Below are 17,735 nucleotides of genomic sequence, written 5' to 3'. Positions count from 1 at the left end.
TGGAGGTGCAGTTAATGCTGGGGTTTAAGATATATTTAGGGGATTTGAATCTCTGGACTGACAATGTGATAGCCAGATCCTGAGCCTCAACAGACTCCAGCACCTACAATCTGATTTATTGGACTTACCACACTCAGCTAAGATGGAGGTGAAGGACAACCACCACACCATGGAGCCTAGAGTGATTACAACTGAAAATGGGAGGATTGCATCCAGCATCCAGGTGGAATCTGAGCCTCCTCTTGACATAAAGGTGCAATGGACACAACCAATCCAGTGTCCACATAGAAGAGGTGGCATTGGATTGGGAAAAGTGGACATAATGGACAAAGGGTATGGGGAAAGGCAGGAAGAGATGAGAGGTGGAGGCGTCTTCGGGACATGGAGCTGCCCTGGATGGTGCTTCAGAGGTAATCACCGGACATTGTAAATCCTCACAGGGCCTACATGATGGAATAGAGGAGAGTATGGGACATGATGTGAACCAATGTATATGAGGTGCAGAGGTGCCCAAAGATGTACTTACCAAATCCAATGGATGTGTCATGATGATGGGAACGAGTGTTGTTGGGGGGGGGGGAGAGGGGGGGTGGGGGGGTGGGGTTGAATGGGACCTCACATATATATTTTTAATGTAATATTATTACAAAGTCAATAAAAAATAAAAAAATTATAAAAAAAAAATAAAAAAAAAATAAAAAAAAAAAAAGAGGATACTATGAACAAATGTATACCAACAAATCAGATAAATTTAGAGGAAATGGACAAATTCTTAGAAACATACAATTTGCCTAAACTGTTTCAAAAAAGAAACAGGTCTCAACAATATAACAAGGAAAGAGACTGAAACAGTAATAAAAAGGAAAACCTCCCAAAAAAGAAAAGTCCAAGACCAGATGGCTTCTCTGGTGAACTCTATCAAGCACTCAAAGAAGGATTAATTTCTTCTCAAACACTGCCAAATGTTAAAGAGGAGGGAACTCTTCCAAACTCATCCTATGAGGCTAATATTTGTCTGATACCAAAGTCAGATAAAGACATCACAAGAAAAGAAAACTATAGATGAAGTTCCCTTATAAATATAGATGCAAAAATACCCAATAAAATACCAGAAAATAGAAACCAACAGCATATTAAAAGGAATATGTACCATGATCAAGTGGGATTTATCCCAGGAATGCAAAGGTGGTTCAAAATAAGAAATTCAATCAATGTAATAAACCACATTTAAATGAAGGGGAAAATATCATATGAGCAATCTCATTTTACACAGAAAAGGCATTTGACAAAATCCTTGATAAAAACAATAAAAAAAAAAGGACTAGGAGGAATCTTCTCAACATGACAAAAGGCATTTATGACAAGTCCTCGACTAACATCATACTCAATGTTGAAATACTGGAAGCTTCCCTCTAAGATCAGGAACCAGACAAAGATGCTTACTGTTATAGTTATTCATCATAATATTAGAAATTCTAGTCAGAGCAATTAGGAAAGAAAAAGAAATAAACGGCATCCAAGTTCGAAAGGAAGAAGTAAAACTTTCCCCACAGAAAATCCCACAATAAAGCTCCTAGAGATAATAAATGAATCCAACAAAGGGGTGAGGAACAAATCAACATGCAAATACCATCAGTGCTTCTATACACTAATAATAAATAATCTTAAGAGGGAATCAATGAAAGATTCTATTTACATACAATAGCATCTAAAAGAATCAAATATCTAAGAATGCATTTAACCAAGAATGTAAAGGCTATACATGGAAAACTACAAAACTTTGCTAAAAACAAATCAAATAAAACTTAAATAAGTGGGAGGACATTCCCAAGGCCACAGATTGGAAACATTCCATGTCCACAGATTGGAAGACAAATTTGATAAGGTTAATTCTACCTAAAGCCATTTACAGATTTAATGAAATCCTAATCAAAATTCCAACAGCATTCTTTGAGAAACTGAAATCCCATCATCAAATTTCTATGGAAGTGTAAAGGGCCTCAAATAGACAAAACCTTCTTGAAAGGAAACAAAGTTGGAGGACTCACACCGCCTGACTTTAAAATTTATTACAAAGCTGCAGTGGTCAAAATAGCACAGAAAAGGCACAAGATGAGATATACTGACCAATGAAATTGAATTGAGAGTTCAGAAACAGAACCCCATATCTATGACCAATTGATTTTTTAATGCTCCCCCCCTCCCTGCCATGGCTTTTTGCATGCTGTCTGCTCTCTGTGTCTATTTGCTGTGCATTCTTCTGTGTATTTTTTTTAATTTCCCCTCCCCCCTTATGGCCTGCTTGCTGTCTCCTCTCTGTGTCCATTCACTGTGTGCTCCTCTGTGTTCTTGCTAGTCTCCCTCTTTTGTTGCATCACCTTGTTGAGTTGACTCTCTATGGTGCTGGTGGGCAGGGTGGTGCTACACAGAGCTTGCAGGTCTTCGCAAGGAGGCCCCAGATGTGAACTCAGGGCCTCCCATATGGCAGACGGGACCCCAATTGATTAAGCCACAGCCACTTCGCTAGCCAATTGATTTTTACAAGACTGCCAAGTTCACAAAATTGGGAAACAATTATCTCAACAAATGGTGCTGAGAGAACTGGATATCCATAAGCAAAAGAACGGAGGACCCCCATCTCTCATCATATACAACAATTAACTCAAATTAGATCAAAGACCTAAATACAAGCCCCAGAACTACAAATGAAATAACATCTTAATTACGAAGGGTCTACTCCTACCAGAATGTGGCTCAAGACCACGAACATGTCCAAACTTAGCTACACAATTCAATCCACCACAGGGGGTTAAAAATATATTGAAATGTATTAAAATGCCACATAATTTCAAACAGCTTTTTTTTGTTATTAGCTACAATCACTCTTCAACTGAAATAGCGGTTGAACTAAAAAATTATGTCAAAATATATTATTTGGAACCTGTCATTCAATTTTTCCCTAGAAATAGGTTCTATATGCTTGTAAAGAAAACTTAGTTCTATCAAAAATATCAAGATTTAATTACAGTTCCTTTTTACTTAACCTCTCCCCTAAGTGTAACAGCATTTGCAGATAAATTTACTTCAAAGTTTAGCTTCAGTTGTAGATACCCATCTTTCTCGTTTAAATCTCCTGTTACACAAACACCTCTGCCACCTCCTTACTCTTCATGAATGTAGATGTCATTACTGCCCCAGATGTTATTCAAAGAACTGCATGCCTGAGTTAGGGACTACATCCAAATAAGGCTGGGTCAAGGTTTTGGGGCATTAGCCTCAGATGCAGCGTGTGGGGGGTAAAGTTCAGACCCAGGATCTATTATGTCCTTTTTTTTTTCATTTTTTATTTGTTTGTTTTGTGTTGTTGTTATTTCTTTTTTTAAGGTACTGGGACTGGGGGGTTGAACACGGGACCTTGTATGCAGGAGGCCAGCACTCAACCACTGAGCCATATCAGCTTCCCCCTTCTTGTTTGCTCGTTGTTTTGCTCATTACCTGTTTGTTGTTTTTGTTCACTGTCTGCTCATTGTTTTTGCTTGTTTTCTGCTCATTGTTTGTTTTCTTTAGGAGGCACTGGGAACCAAACCTGGGACCTCCCATGTGGGAGGCAGGTGCTCAATTGGTTGAGTTACATCCACTCTCACTTCCTTTCTTTTTGCCAAGGGTGCCTCTGTTCCCTGTCTACTTTATTACCCAAATTGATTCCAAACAATTTTCTCTCTTTTTTGTTCCACTCCAGGTGAGTTTCAGGCTTTCTGATAGTTTTCTAAGGTTTTGGAAACCCTTCGTTAACTATCTTTCGTCATCAAAAGATACAGAAAGTTATATACAGAATATATAGAAGATTTTAGAAATAATCCATCACAAATTGCTGATGTCAATTCATTCAGATCAGTGCTAAAGATGTCTAAATGTTCATGATTAGACAGACACCAACTGACCTCAATGTTGAGATTACGTAAAAGTGGTCTACTCTTCTAAACTGGTTGAAATCTAAAATGGTATTTGTAACTAAGTTATTTGGACCCTGATATTTTATTTTTTTCTCTAGAAACAAGGATTTTTATGGTTGTAAGGAAGGTCACAGGTCTGGCAAAAAGGCCAAATGAACCAAGATTCAGTACAGTTCTTTACTACTGAATCTATTTGTCACATGTAACACCACTGTGAGGTTACATTTCCTTCTGAAGATTCAACTTCAGTTTGAATGTACACATCCTTCTTGCCCCTTCTAACTGCCTGCTTCTCAAGGCCCCTGTCACCTCCTTTCTCTTCATGTGGCATGGATGCTTTTCCTGGTCCTCAAGCAGGGTTCAAATGACTGCACTCCTGAGGCAGGGCCTCCATCAAATACGAGGGCTGGTGCAGGGATCGGGGTACCAGAGCCTCAGGTGGTGGCAGAGCCCTGGACAGGGAAGGACAGCCCCAGGCTCTACTAGCTCCTCTCCTTTTGACCAATAGTTCCTCTGTTTCCTGTTCTATTGCTACTACCCTCCTTGCTACCCATGAGCATTCTCTTCCTTGTTCCACTCTACTAGAGTCTGAAACACAGGCATTCTGAGAGCTTTCTAAGGATTTTGGTGGCTAGTAACTAACAGTCACAAAGAGACCAGAAGTTTTTCCTATGAGTTTTTCTTAGTTTTTCTATCTAGATGCAAAAAGAAAGTTATATTCAGGCTGCCACGTAAACAAGGTATTGATTGGCATGGATACTTACCATACCTTTCCCTACACTTAGTAGTCATCAACTTACCCCGTGTTGTCAATCTTGACTGAGGCACTGAAGAGGCTGTTGAAGCATCTATAACTCTACCAAAGAGTAAAAAAATACACAAAGAATAAAGTCAGACATTTTGGAAGGCTACCAGTCTCATTTTTCTTACTGACCCTAGAACAAGAGAAGTAAAATCCTTAGGAGACATGACACGAACTTAAGAAACAACTTTGGGACACAGCAGTAGGACCCCTGGGCAGCATCTGGGGATGTGGGTTTGTGCGCATGCTCGTGTGTGGGCATGTGCATGTATATGTAAACTGGAAGGACAGAGAAGGAAGCGGGGGAGAAGCAACCTTATAGATTAAACCTCCTTCCCTTCAGTTTGAAAAAAATTGGTAAATGAGAATTAATAGGTGATGAAGGGATACAGAAAAAAGAAGAAAATCCTTAAGCCATAAGAATTTCACTGGCAAGGACTAGTCCTTAGGGGGCCACTGGGAGGAGAGAAACAAGTACAGACAGGTCAGGGATGACCTAATTATGTTTACAAGATTTTCTGAACTAAGAGTAGAGCACATCATCATATCTTTTTTCCCATTTTTATGAATTCATTTTTTAAAAAGATATGAGTATATTATTTTAAAAATCAAGATTGCCCTCCATGTAAAAAATTGATCTGGGTAATTTACTTCACCTCTTTAATCTTAATTTCCTTATCTTTAAAATGAGAAACATGCAAAAATCACCTTACATGAGTCAACCTTAATAAATCATGTTTAAAATTCCCCATGTCTTAGGAGAAAATATTTGGCAATCACATATCTGATAAGGATTTAATATCCATGGTATACATGGAGATCATACAACTGAGCAATAAAAAGCTAAGCTACCCAATTTAAAAACGGGCAAAAGACTTGAAAAGACAACTGTCCAAAGAAGAAATACAAACGGCAAAGATATACATAAAAAAGGGTTCAACTTTACTTGCAATTAGGGAAATGCAAATCAAAACGATAATGAGATACCATATCACACCTATTAGACTGGCTGCTATTATAAAGTCAGAAAATTGTAAATGTTGGAGAGGATGTAGAGAGATAGGAATGTTTATTCACTATTAGTGGGAATGCAGAATGGTATAGCCACTGTGGAAGACTGTTTGGCAGTTCCTAAGGACGTTGAATATAGACTTGTCATGGGACCTGGCAATACCACTGCTAGGTATATACCCAGAAGAACTGAGGGCTGTGACACAAACAGACATCTGCACATCAATATTCAGTATTCATAGTTATTGACAATAGCCAAAAGTTGGAGACAACCCAGATGTCCATCAAGTGATGAATGGATAAACAAATTGTGGAGAATATACATGATGGAATATTATGCAGCAATAAAAAATGAAGTCATGAAACATACAAGAACATGGATGAACCTGGAGGACATTATGGTGAATGAAGCAAGCTAGGCACAAAAGGACAAATACTGTATGACTGCCCTATCATGAACTAAATATATTATGTGAAATACAAAGATATTATGTGAAATATGAATATGGGTAGAACTGCATATATAAGACCGTTTTTCTTTGTAGCTGAACAAATGTAAGTTAATAGTAAAAAATGTCAATATCACACACACAAAAACCATTATACTAAGTGAAGGAGACCAAACACAGCATAACTATAGATTGTATGATTCAATTTACACAATTTATAAAGATGAAAGGAGATGAGTGGTTATGTAGGTCTGAGGAAGGAATGCTAAGGGGTGTGGAGTCTTTCTTTTTGGAGTAATGAGATCGTTCTAAAAGTTTTGAGATGATGGGAACATACAACATCGTGATTATACTAAAAGCCATTGATTATACATTTTGGATAGACTAGCCAAACAGCAGCTATGTACAGTGGGGGAAGTATAGAGAGATTGAGAGGTGAGGAATTTTCTTATTTGTTTTTGCTTATTATTATTATTATTGAAATAATGAAAATGCTCTAATAATGATTGAAATGGTGAATGCAAAACTATGTGATTATACCAAATATCATTGATTGTGCACTTTGAATGAATTGTATGTTTATAAATATGTATCAATAAAACTGACTTGTTAAAAAAAAATTCCCATTTCAGAGACTTCCAGGAAGATTGGTAGACTAGAAAGACATGGACATTTCTCTTCTCCCAGAAAAATATATAGAAGACAGGCAAAAATGGCCTGGGAAAAAAATTTTTCCTAGGGTTTAGGACACAGGAGATGGCTAGATACCTCCAGAAAAGAGAGAGGGGAAAAGGAAAGGAATCTTGACAGCAAAACCGTGTGTACATTACTGGGTCCAGGGCCCAGATTTAGCAACAGGGACAATCCTAAAGACCCACAACACGTTGAAACCAAGAATCAAAGAACAGCAGTAACACACAGCCTCCCACTACTAAATCTGTACGAAAGAGAGAGGAATTGAGTATTTGAGAAAACTCATCATCATAATCAGCTGCCTAGACATCAGGAAAAAATTACCATCTATATCAAGAAAATGGAAATGCTCCAACCAAAGGAATATATCAATGCCGTAGATAAAATACAGATTTTGGGACTACTTATCAATGAGATTCATACAAATTTCCAAAATTGCCAGCTGAAAATTCTTTATCCAGCAAATCTGTCCTTCAATACGAAGGTATGTTTAAAATATTCACAACAAAACAGAAACTAAGAGAGTTCATAAAAAAAGAACCTGCCTTTGTGGGAAATATTAAAGGGAGCCTTACAGCCTAAACAAAAAAGACAGGAAAGGGAGGCTTGGAGGAGAGTGTAGAAGGCAAGAATAGCAGAAAGGATAACCAAAAGAGTAAAAAGACATGACATATGAAAAACAAAGAATTGTCAGAAGTAAATAATGCATTTACAGTAGTATCACTGAATGAAAATGTATTAAACACCCCAATCAAAAGATATAGGCTGACAGAATGGATGAAAAAACATGAGCCATCCAAATGCTTCTTAAAAGAGACTCACCTTAGATCCAGGGATATAAACTGGCTGAAAGTGAAAGGGTGAAGAAAGATTCTCCACATGAATAGTAACCAGAAAAGATCAGGGGTAACTATACTAACATAGGACAAAACAGACATTAAATGCAAAAATCATGAATGCTATTATATATTAATAAAAGGGACAAACCACCAGGAAGAAATAACAGTCACAAATGTCTATGCACCTAACCAGGGTGCCCCAAAATACATGAGGCAAACTCTGGCAAAATTGAAGGGAGTAACAGACATCTGTACAGTAATAATTGGAGAATTTGCCACACCATTCACGTCATTAGATAGAGCAACTAGGCAGAAGATCAACAAGGAAACAGAACTTGAACAATGTGATAAATGAAAGAGACCTAACATTGCAACCCAAATCAGCAGGTTATACATTCTTCTCAAGTGCTCATGGATCTTTCTCCAGGATAGACCACATGTTAGGACACAAGGCAGGTCTCAATAAACATAAAAAGGATTGAAACTATACAAAGCACCTTCTCAGATCATAATAGAATGAAACAGGAAATCAATAACAGACAGAAAAAGGGAAAATTCACAAATGTGTGGAGGCTGAACAATATACTCCTAAACAATTAGTGGGACAAAGAAAAATTGTATGTGAAATTAGCAAATATATTGAGACAAATGAAAACAAGAACATAACTTATCAAAACTTAGGGAATACAGCAAAGGCAGTGTTGAGTGGGAAATTTATAGCCCTAAATGCATATATTTAAAAAGAAGAAAGAGCTAAAATCAAAGACCTAACTGAACAATGGGAGAAACCAGAAAAAGAACAGGAAACCATTCCCACAACAAGCAGAAAGAAAGAAATAATAAAGATTAGAGCAGAAATAAATGAAAGTGAGGACAAAAAACAATAGAGAAAATAAACAAAACCAAAAGCTGGTGCTTTCAGATGATCAATAAAATTGACAAACGTCTAGCTAGAATAACAAAGAAAAAAGAGAGAAGATGCAAATAAATACAATCGGTAATGAAAGGGGGAAGTTATGATGTTCCCACAGAAATAAAAAGAACCATTAGAAGATATTATGAGAAACTGTATGCCAACAAATTAGACAACCTAGATGGGATGGACAAATTCCTGGAAATCCATAAACAACCTAAACTGATGCTACAAGAAATACAAGAGGGAGTTTTGGGAAAATGGCTTCAATGTAGGTAAGCACTGTTCACTCATTCGCAAAAAACAGCAAAGGGGGCAAACTCCTACCCAAGTGAGATGTTTCGGGAATCCACAGAGCAGGAGGCTGCAGGGCATTGTTCAAGAGGGAGCTGAACAAAGAGACAAAGGGCCCAAGGGAAAATCGTGAGTTGCTCGACCCTGTGGCTGGAAATGGCAGGCAGGTAAACCCTACCCTCAAGGAAAATAGCCTCCATGGAACCCCTAATTCTCACCAGCCAGCTAACGGAGGAGAGCATTCTCTGGGAAGAAGAGGGGTATGGTGAAGGGTCAAGAGTGTTCTCCTTTCTGTCGATTTGGCCACCTAAGCCCAGTCTGAATCTCAGGGAGGACACCAGCTAGCACTGAGGTGGCCTGGGGGATGGGGAAGGGGGAATCTGCTTAGGCAGGCTGTCATACCCAGCCACCCTGGGAGAGAGGAAGCTGGTCAGGGAGGGGATGGCAACAGGCATCTAACCAGACTTGCTCCTCAAAACTGTTAGAAATCCAACTTGCTTGAGGGAAACGGGGGCAGAAAAGTGTCAGATAAGCTTTCAAAAGCCTCTTTAGTCTATAGAGCTGATGGAGCTCACTGAGGGAATTCCTACCTTGCATGTAGAAGGTTGTTAGTTTCAGTTCCAGTACCTCCTAAGGGGAGGGATCCAGGGAAAGGTAAGGCATGCAGCTTGCACGTTACAGTAGGGAATTTATATATTGAGTTTCTACTGTTTTGTTTTATGGTTTTATGGATTTTTTTTTCTTTTTTCTTTATTTTATTCACTAAAACTGGGTACATAACATGTGGAGGGCAGACTGCAGGGTGATTAAATGATAGGTCCCTAGGGGCCCAAGAGGGACGGCTGTTTTTCCTGGGTTCTTGGTTTCTGTTTTGTTTCTTGATTGTTCTTTTCCTTTTGTTTCCTTTTTTGTTTTTTACTTATTTTTTTCACCCTACTTTCTCTCTATTCTTTCCTTCATTTTTATATCTTCTGACTTTTGTTCCTTTTCTTCCATTCTACCACTTCTTGTTTGGTCTTCAGTTTTTGGTTTTTTTTTTTAAGATTTATTTATTTATTTAATTCCCCCCCCCCCCCCCCGTTGTCTGTTCTCTGTGTCTCTTTGCTGCGTCTTGTTTCTTTTGTCTGCTTCTGTTGTCATCAGCGATATGGGAAGTGTGGGTGGCACCATTCCTGGGCAGGCTGTACTTTCTTTCGCGCTGGGCGGCTCTCCTTATGGGTGCACCCCTTGCACGTGGGGCTCCCCTACGCGGGGGACACCCCTGCGTGTCAGGGCACTCCTTGCATGCATCAGCACTGCGCATGGGCCAGCTCCACAGGGGTCAAGGAGGCCCGGGGTTTGAACTGCGGACCTCCCATGTGGTAGACGGACACCCTAACCACTGGGCCAAGTCTGTTTCCCTGGTTTTTTTTTTTTTTTTGTCTCTCCTTTGTTTTTTTCTTCCCTTTTTATCTGTCCATCTTTTCAATTCATTCTATTTTTTTCTCTCTATTTTGTTGGTTTTATTTTTATCTATTCCACCTCTTTAATCTTATTCCTTTGCATTTTTTAATAATTTTTTTACCCATGTTACTAAGTTTCCTAGCTCTTGCACATTTCCTCTTCTATCTTTTTTGTATTATTATTACTCTTATTCTTTTTCTCTTATTTCTTTCCTTTATTCTGGTCTTAATATTTTTCAAGGGAACACAAATAAATGCAAGCATGTAGAATAAGAGGAATCAAGTAAAAAATCTAACCTTTCCACACACAAAGAAACAAAATAAAACCCTAGAGTAGAAAGAGAGGTAACCAACCAAATAAGCCCATTAAGACAAACAGATGCCCAGACACCAACAAAAAAATTACAAGCTATACTGAGGAAGACATGGCTCAGTCTAACAAAAAAACTGAAAAGCAGGAGGAGATGTAGGATGTAGACCAACTATTCAAGGATGTCCAAACATATCATGAATCAGCTTAATGATATGAAGGAAGAGATAAAGGATATTAAGAAGATACTGGGAGAACATGCTGAAGAAATTCTAAACATACATAAGAAGATAATGGATATGATGATGATGAATGGCATAATGCAAGAAATCAAAAATTCAGTGGAAGCACATAATAGCAGATTTAAACAGGCAGAGGAAAGAGCAATGTGGAAGACAGTACAGCTGATATCTGACAGACAATATAACAGATAGATAAAAAGATGGAAAAAATCCAGCAGGGACTTAGAGATTTGAACGACAATACAAAATGCTCAAACATACACATTATAGGCATCCCAGAGGGAGAAGAGAAGGGAAATGGGGCAGAAGGAGTATTAGAAGAAATAATGGGGCAGAAGGAGTATTAGAAGAAATAATGGGGAAGCAGACTTGGCCCAGTGGTTAGGGCATCCGTCTACCACATGGGAGGTCCACGGATCAAACCCCAGGCCCCCTTGACCCGTGTGGAGCTGGCCCACATGCAGTGCTGATGCACGCAAGGAGTGCCCTGACACACAGGAGTGCCCTGATGCAGGGGTGTCCCTGCGTAGGGGAGCCCCACGTGCAAGGAGTGTGCCCCATAAGGAGAGCCGCCCAGTGTGAAAAAAGCGCAGCCTGCCCAAGAATGGCACCACACACAAGGAGAGCTGACACAGCAAGATGACACAACAAGAAGAAACACAGATTCCTGTGCCGCTGACAATAACAGAAGCAGACAAAAGAAGAAAACGCAGCAAATAGACACAGAGAACAGAAAAATGGACTGGGGGGAGGAGAGAGAAATAAATGAAAATAAAATCTTTAAAAATAAAAAAGAAGAAATAATGGTGGGAAAGTTCCCAACTCTATTAAGGGACATGGACTACATGTCCAGGAAGCACAGTATACCCCAAACAGTATAAATCCTTACAGGCCTAACCCAAACACATACCTGTCAAATTGTCCAATGCTCAAAAAAAGAAAGAATATACTGAAAGTGGCAAGAGAAAAGAGATCCATCACATACAAGGGAAGCTTGATAAGATTAAGTGCTGATTTATCATCTGAAACCATGGAGGCAAGAAAGCAGTGGGTTGACATAGTTAGGTGCCAAAAGAAAAAAGCTTCCAGCCAAGAATTCTCCATCCAGCAAAGCTGACATTCAAAAATGAGGGAGTGATCAAAATATTCACAGATGAACAGAAATTAGGAGAGTTTCTCAATAAGAAACCTGCCCTTCAAGAAATACTAAAGGGGCTTCTGCAGGTTGAAGGAAAACAGAGAGAGAGAGATTGAGAGGAGTATAAGAATAACTAAAAAGAGAAATAAAAACAACGTATGGCACACATAAACCTGAAGAAAATATGGCTAATGTAACTAATTCCTTGACACTAAGAACACTGAATATTAAAGGATTAAACTCTCCAATCAAGAGACACGGACTGGCAGAATGGATGAGGAAATATGACCCATCTATATGCTGTCTACAAGATGCAAGGAGATTGAAAGTAAATGGTTGGAAATGAATTTTATATACAAACAGTAATTAGAAAAGGGCAGGACTAGCTATACTAATATCAGACAAAACAGACTTTAAATGCAAAACTATAGAGACAAAGAAGGACAATATATACTAATAAAAGGGATAATCTATCAAGAAGAAAGATCATAAACATTTATGCATCTAACCAGGGTGGCACAAAATACATGAGGCAAACATTGGAAAAACTAAATAGTGAAATAGATGCCTCTACAATTATATTGGGGGACTTTAATACAACATGATCACCATTAGTCAGAACATCTCAAAAGAGGATCAAAAAAGAAACAGGAACCTTGAATAATACATTAGAGGATCGGGAGCTAATGGACATATAGAGAATATTATATGCAAATACAGAGGGATATACATTCTACTCGCATGCACATGGATCATGCTCCAGGACAGACCACAGGCTAGGCCACAGAACAACTCTCAATAAATGCAGAAAGGTTGAAATCATACAAAATAATTTCTCATACAACAATGGAATGAAGTAAGGGGCAGACAACCTCTGTAAGGAGCAGAAAATTAGATTAGGCACAACAATATGGTAGTCAAAAACACACTCTTAGACAATCAGTGGATAAAGGAGGAAATCACAAAACAAAATCAGTAACTACCTTGAAACGAATGAAAATGACAACACAACATATCAAAACCTATGGGATGCAGGAAAAGCAGTGCTGAGAGTGAAATTTATAGCCATAGATGTCTACATTTTAAAAAAGAATGAAGTGCTAAAATCAAAGACATAACTGCACACCTGGAGGAATTAGAAAATGAACAAACTGACCCCAAAGCAAGGAGAAAGAAGGAAATAAAGATTACATGAGCTAAATGAAATTGAAAATAAGAAAGCACTAAAAAAAGTTTTAAAAAAATTAAAAGATTAATAAAGGTGACAAACCCTCAGCTAGACTAACAAAGAAAAAAGAGAGAAGATGCAAATACATAAAATAAGAAACAAGGAAAGGGATATCACCACAGACCCCAGAGAAACAAAGAGTATCATAAGAGGATACTCTGAAAAACTGTATGCCAATGAGATGGATAATTTAAAGGAAATGGACAAATTCCTAGAAAGAAACAAACAGCCCACATCGATGAACTCAACAGACCAATGACAAGTAGCAAAATAGAGTTAGTCATCAAAAACCTCCCAACAAAGAATCCAGGACTAGATGGCTTCCGAACTGAATTCTACCACACATTCCAGAAAGAACAAACACCAATCCTGCTTAAACTCTTCCAAAGATTAGAAGTGGAGGGAACATCGCCTAACTTATTCTATGATGTCAACAACTCCCTAATTCCAAAGCCAAAGATGCCACAAGAAAGGAAAACAAAAGGCCAACCCCTTTAATGAACCTAGATGCTAAAATCCTCAACACAATGCTTTTTAATTGTTTTCAACAACACATCAAATGAACTATACACCATGACCCAGTGCTTTTCATCCCTGGTATGCAAGGATAGTTCCACATAAAAAAAGTAATCCATCGAATACACCACATAAACAGATAGGAAAAAAATATCGCATGATCATCTCAAAACCTGCACAAAAAGCATTCGACAAAATACAACACTGTTTCCTGATAAAAACACTTGAAAAGTCAATAGAAGGAAACTTCCTCAACAAAATTAAGGGTATATATGAAAAACACACAGCTAACATCATATTCAATGGTGAAATCCTACAAGCTTTCCTTCTAAGATCCAGAACAACAGAAGGATGTCCACTGTCACTGCTCTTATTTAACATTGTATTAGAAATAGTTTGAGTACTTAGTCAAGAAAAAAGAAAATAAAAGTCATCCAAATTGGAAAGGAAGGAATAACCTTTCACTATTTTACCATGTCATGACCTCAAAAGCCCTGAGAAATCTATAACAAAGCTTCTAGAGCTTATGAAAGGAAGAGTTCAGTAAAGTGGCAGGTTAGAGGATAAATGTGCAAAAATCAATAATGTTTCTGTACATCAATAATGAGCAATGTGCAGAGGAAATTTTTTAAAATCCCAATTACAAGAGCAACCAAAAGAATCAAATACCTAGGAATAAATTTAACTAAAGATTTACATGACTTGCTCACAGAAAACACAGCACTGTTAAAGGAAATCAAAGGAGACCTAAATAAAGGGAAGAATATTCCCTGTTCATGGAGAGGAAGACAAAACATCATTAAAATGTCTATTCTACCCAAACTGATTTGCAAATTCAATACAATCCCAATAAAATTACTGCAGCACTTTTTAGTGGTTTGGAAAAGCTAACTATGAAATTTATTTGGAAGGGCAAGGGGCCCAAAATGGTCAAAGACATTGAAAAAGAAAAATGAAATCGGAGGAGTCACACTACCTGACTTTAAAACATACTACAAAGCTACAGTGGTCAAAACAGCATGGTATTGGCACAAGGATAAACATACCGACCAATGGAACCAAACCGAGAGTTCTGATATAGATCCTTGCATATACAGTCATCTGATACTCAACAAGGCCACCAAGTCTACTCAACTGGAAGAGAATGGCCTCTTCAACAAATGGTGCTTGCAGAATTGAATATCTATATGGAAAAGAATGAGAGGATTACCATTTCACACCTTATACAAAAATCAACTCAAGATGGACCAAAGACCTAAATATAAGAGCCAAGAACTACAGAACCTTGTAATAGGAAATGGGTTTCATGAACTTCATACCCAAAACGTGAGCAGCAAAAGAAAAAATAGATAAATGGGACCACCTCAAAATTAAAGCCTTTTGCACCTCAGGAGTTTATCAAGAAAGTGAAAAGTCAGCCTACCCACTGGGAGAAAATATCTGGTAACCATATATCTGATAGGAGACTAATACCCAGATATATAAAGAAATGCTATATCTCAAAAATAAAAAGAAAAACAACCAATTTAAAAAATGGGGAAGAGATTTGAACAGATGCCTCTCCAAAGAAGAAAGACAAATGGCTAAAAAACACATGAAAAGATGCTCAACATCACTAGCTATTAGGGAAATGCAAATCAAAACTACAATGAGATGCCATCTTTACACCTATTAGACTGGCGGTTATTAAAAAAACAGAAGACTGGGAAACGGACTTGGCCCAATGGATAGGGTGTCTGTCTACCACATGGGAGGTTCGCAGTTCAAACCCCGGGTCTCCTTGACCCCTGCGGAGCTGGCTCATGCGCAGTGCTGATGTGCGCAAGGAGTGCCATGCCATGCAGGGGTGTCCGCTGCATGGGGGAGCCCCATGCACAAGGAGTGTGCCCCATAAGGAGAGCTGTCCAGCGTGAAAGAAAGTGCAGCCTGACCAAGAATGGCACTGCACACACAGAGAGCTGACACAACAAGATGACGCAACAAAAAGAAACACAGATTCCCGGTGCCGCTGATAAGGATAGAAGCTGTCACAGAAGAACAAGCAGCAAATGGACATAGAGAGCAGGCAACTTGGGGGGGTGGGAAGGGGAGAGAAAGAAAGAAACAAACAAACAAAAACACTAAAACAAAACAAAACAAAACCGAAGACTATAAGTGGATGTGGAGGAATGGGAATCCAATCATTCTCATGGACAGTTTGGTGGTTTCTCAAAAAACTAGCCATAGATTTGCCATATGACCCAGCAATTCCACTACTGGGTATATACCCAGAAGAACTGAAAACAAAGACACGAACTGATATATGTACACCATTGTTCATAGCGGCATGATTCACTATTGCCAAAAGTTGGAATCAACCCAAATGCCCATCAACAGAAGAATGGATAAACAAAATGTGGTATATACACACAATGGAATACTACTCAGCAATGAGAAGGAATACAGTACTAAAACATGGCATAACATGGATGAATCTTGAGGACCTTATGTTGAGTGAAGCAGGTCAGGCATTGAAGGACAAATACTACATGACCTCTCTGATATGAATTAAGCAAATCAAGTTGTTTCAGAGAGCTAGAGACTGGATGACAGGCTTACAGGAAATTGGGGTGCAGAGAGGAAGGTTGTGAGCTGACACCTACATGAGCGAAGTCTATGATAAAGTGGAAGTGTAGTGATGCAGGGAAGGGATAAGAAGGGGGCATTGGGATACTATTGGGTGTGGCTTTGCAGGCTTGAGAGGGGCTAGGGTTGGGAGGATGGGTCAGATGGTCCATGCATTTAGGGAGAAGACTTTGGGGGAGCAAGTGAAAATAGGAGATTGTCAAGTAGGTGGTTGAAACTGTAATATTGAGAAAACTCTTTAGAAAATATAACAAGGAAGGGTTACTTGTTTAAGGTGTTTGATGGGGGACACCTGGCACAGAGTGCACCTGGGGCAGGCTTCTAGGGAGTGTGTGAGTGCTCATCTTGTCATAGTGAATTATATCATTGGGTGGAGACCCATACAATGAGCAGGAAGGGGTTGTACCCCCATCCTGGGGAGGCCTGATGTTCTCAAACAGAGGAAAGGGTGTCTCTCAAGAGCATTGGTGGCTCCCAATTGGGGAGGACAGTCTAGTGTGTCAGGACCTCAGCACTGTTGCAAGTATCAATGAATCTAGTCCTTCAGTCAGTGAAGTTTGGTTGTCAGTGTGGGCCCTGAGGGGAGGGGGAAGGAGGAATAAAATAGATAGAAGAGGGGGTAGCTAGGGGGCAATGGAAGTGTTCCACAAGATCATGCAATAATGGATAAAGGCCATATTAAATTTCACCAAAAATTTATAAAAATGTAATAGTCCGAAATGTAAACCATAATGTAAACAATAATGTAACTAAAAATTTAGAAAAGTGTACAGTTTAAAATATAAACCATAATGTAAACAAAAATGGAACCATGTTTAGTAGCTATGCTTCAATATCTATACATCAGCTGTAGCAAACATAACATGAACATGTAAAAAGATCATTGCTGGGGAAGGGGGAAAAGGGTTTGATGTTGGGTATATGATAGTCCCCTCTAAAGTATATGTAACTTTACTGTGATCTAAAACTTTTTTGAAGTCAAAATTAAAAATTAAAAAAAAAAAAAAAGGATCTAGACACCTAGGAAGGAATGGAAGACATTGCCTTGCAACTGTCATACAAGGCAAAACTTACTTCAGCAATGAAAAGCAAAACATCAAAAACAAAGTTTTATGATATTTTTTATTTTTTAATACCCCAATTTATTTTTTACTTTATTTTACCTTTTCTAAATTAGTATGTATTCTGTATCTAATCTTTAAACCTATCATTACTATGTCATTTTCCTACTAATTGAATTTAGCAATATATTAGGCTTTATTTTTTAAGAAGTTTTGGAT

General features: G+C 38.4%; 1 long non-coding RNA gene across 12 annotated transcripts in view; it reads right to left on the bottom strand.

The window, feature by feature from the left end:
* Positions 1-17,735, bottom strand: part of LOC131273456 (uncharacterized) — a 407,742-nt gene that overhangs the window by 221,014 nt on the left and 168,993 nt on the right. For all 12 annotated transcript variants that reach the window (XR_011645849.1, XR_011645848.1, XR_011645847.1 and 9 more), the window contains one exon: positions 4,754-4,809. This is a non-coding gene — a long non-coding RNA (uncharacterized lncRNA). The remainder of the gene's footprint in view (positions 1-4,753; positions 4,810-17,735) is intronic.

Source organism: Dasypus novemcinctus, chromosome 15 (assembly GCF_030445035.2).
Source record: "Dasypus novemcinctus isolate mDasNov1 chromosome 15, mDasNov1.1.hap2, whole genome shotgun sequence".
NCBI classification, from domain to species: Eukaryota; Metazoa; Chordata; class Mammalia; order Cingulata; family Dasypodidae; genus Dasypus; species Dasypus novemcinctus.
Note: the sequence above shows the minus strand (reverse complement) of the source record. Positions and strands in the feature narration are given on the sequence as shown.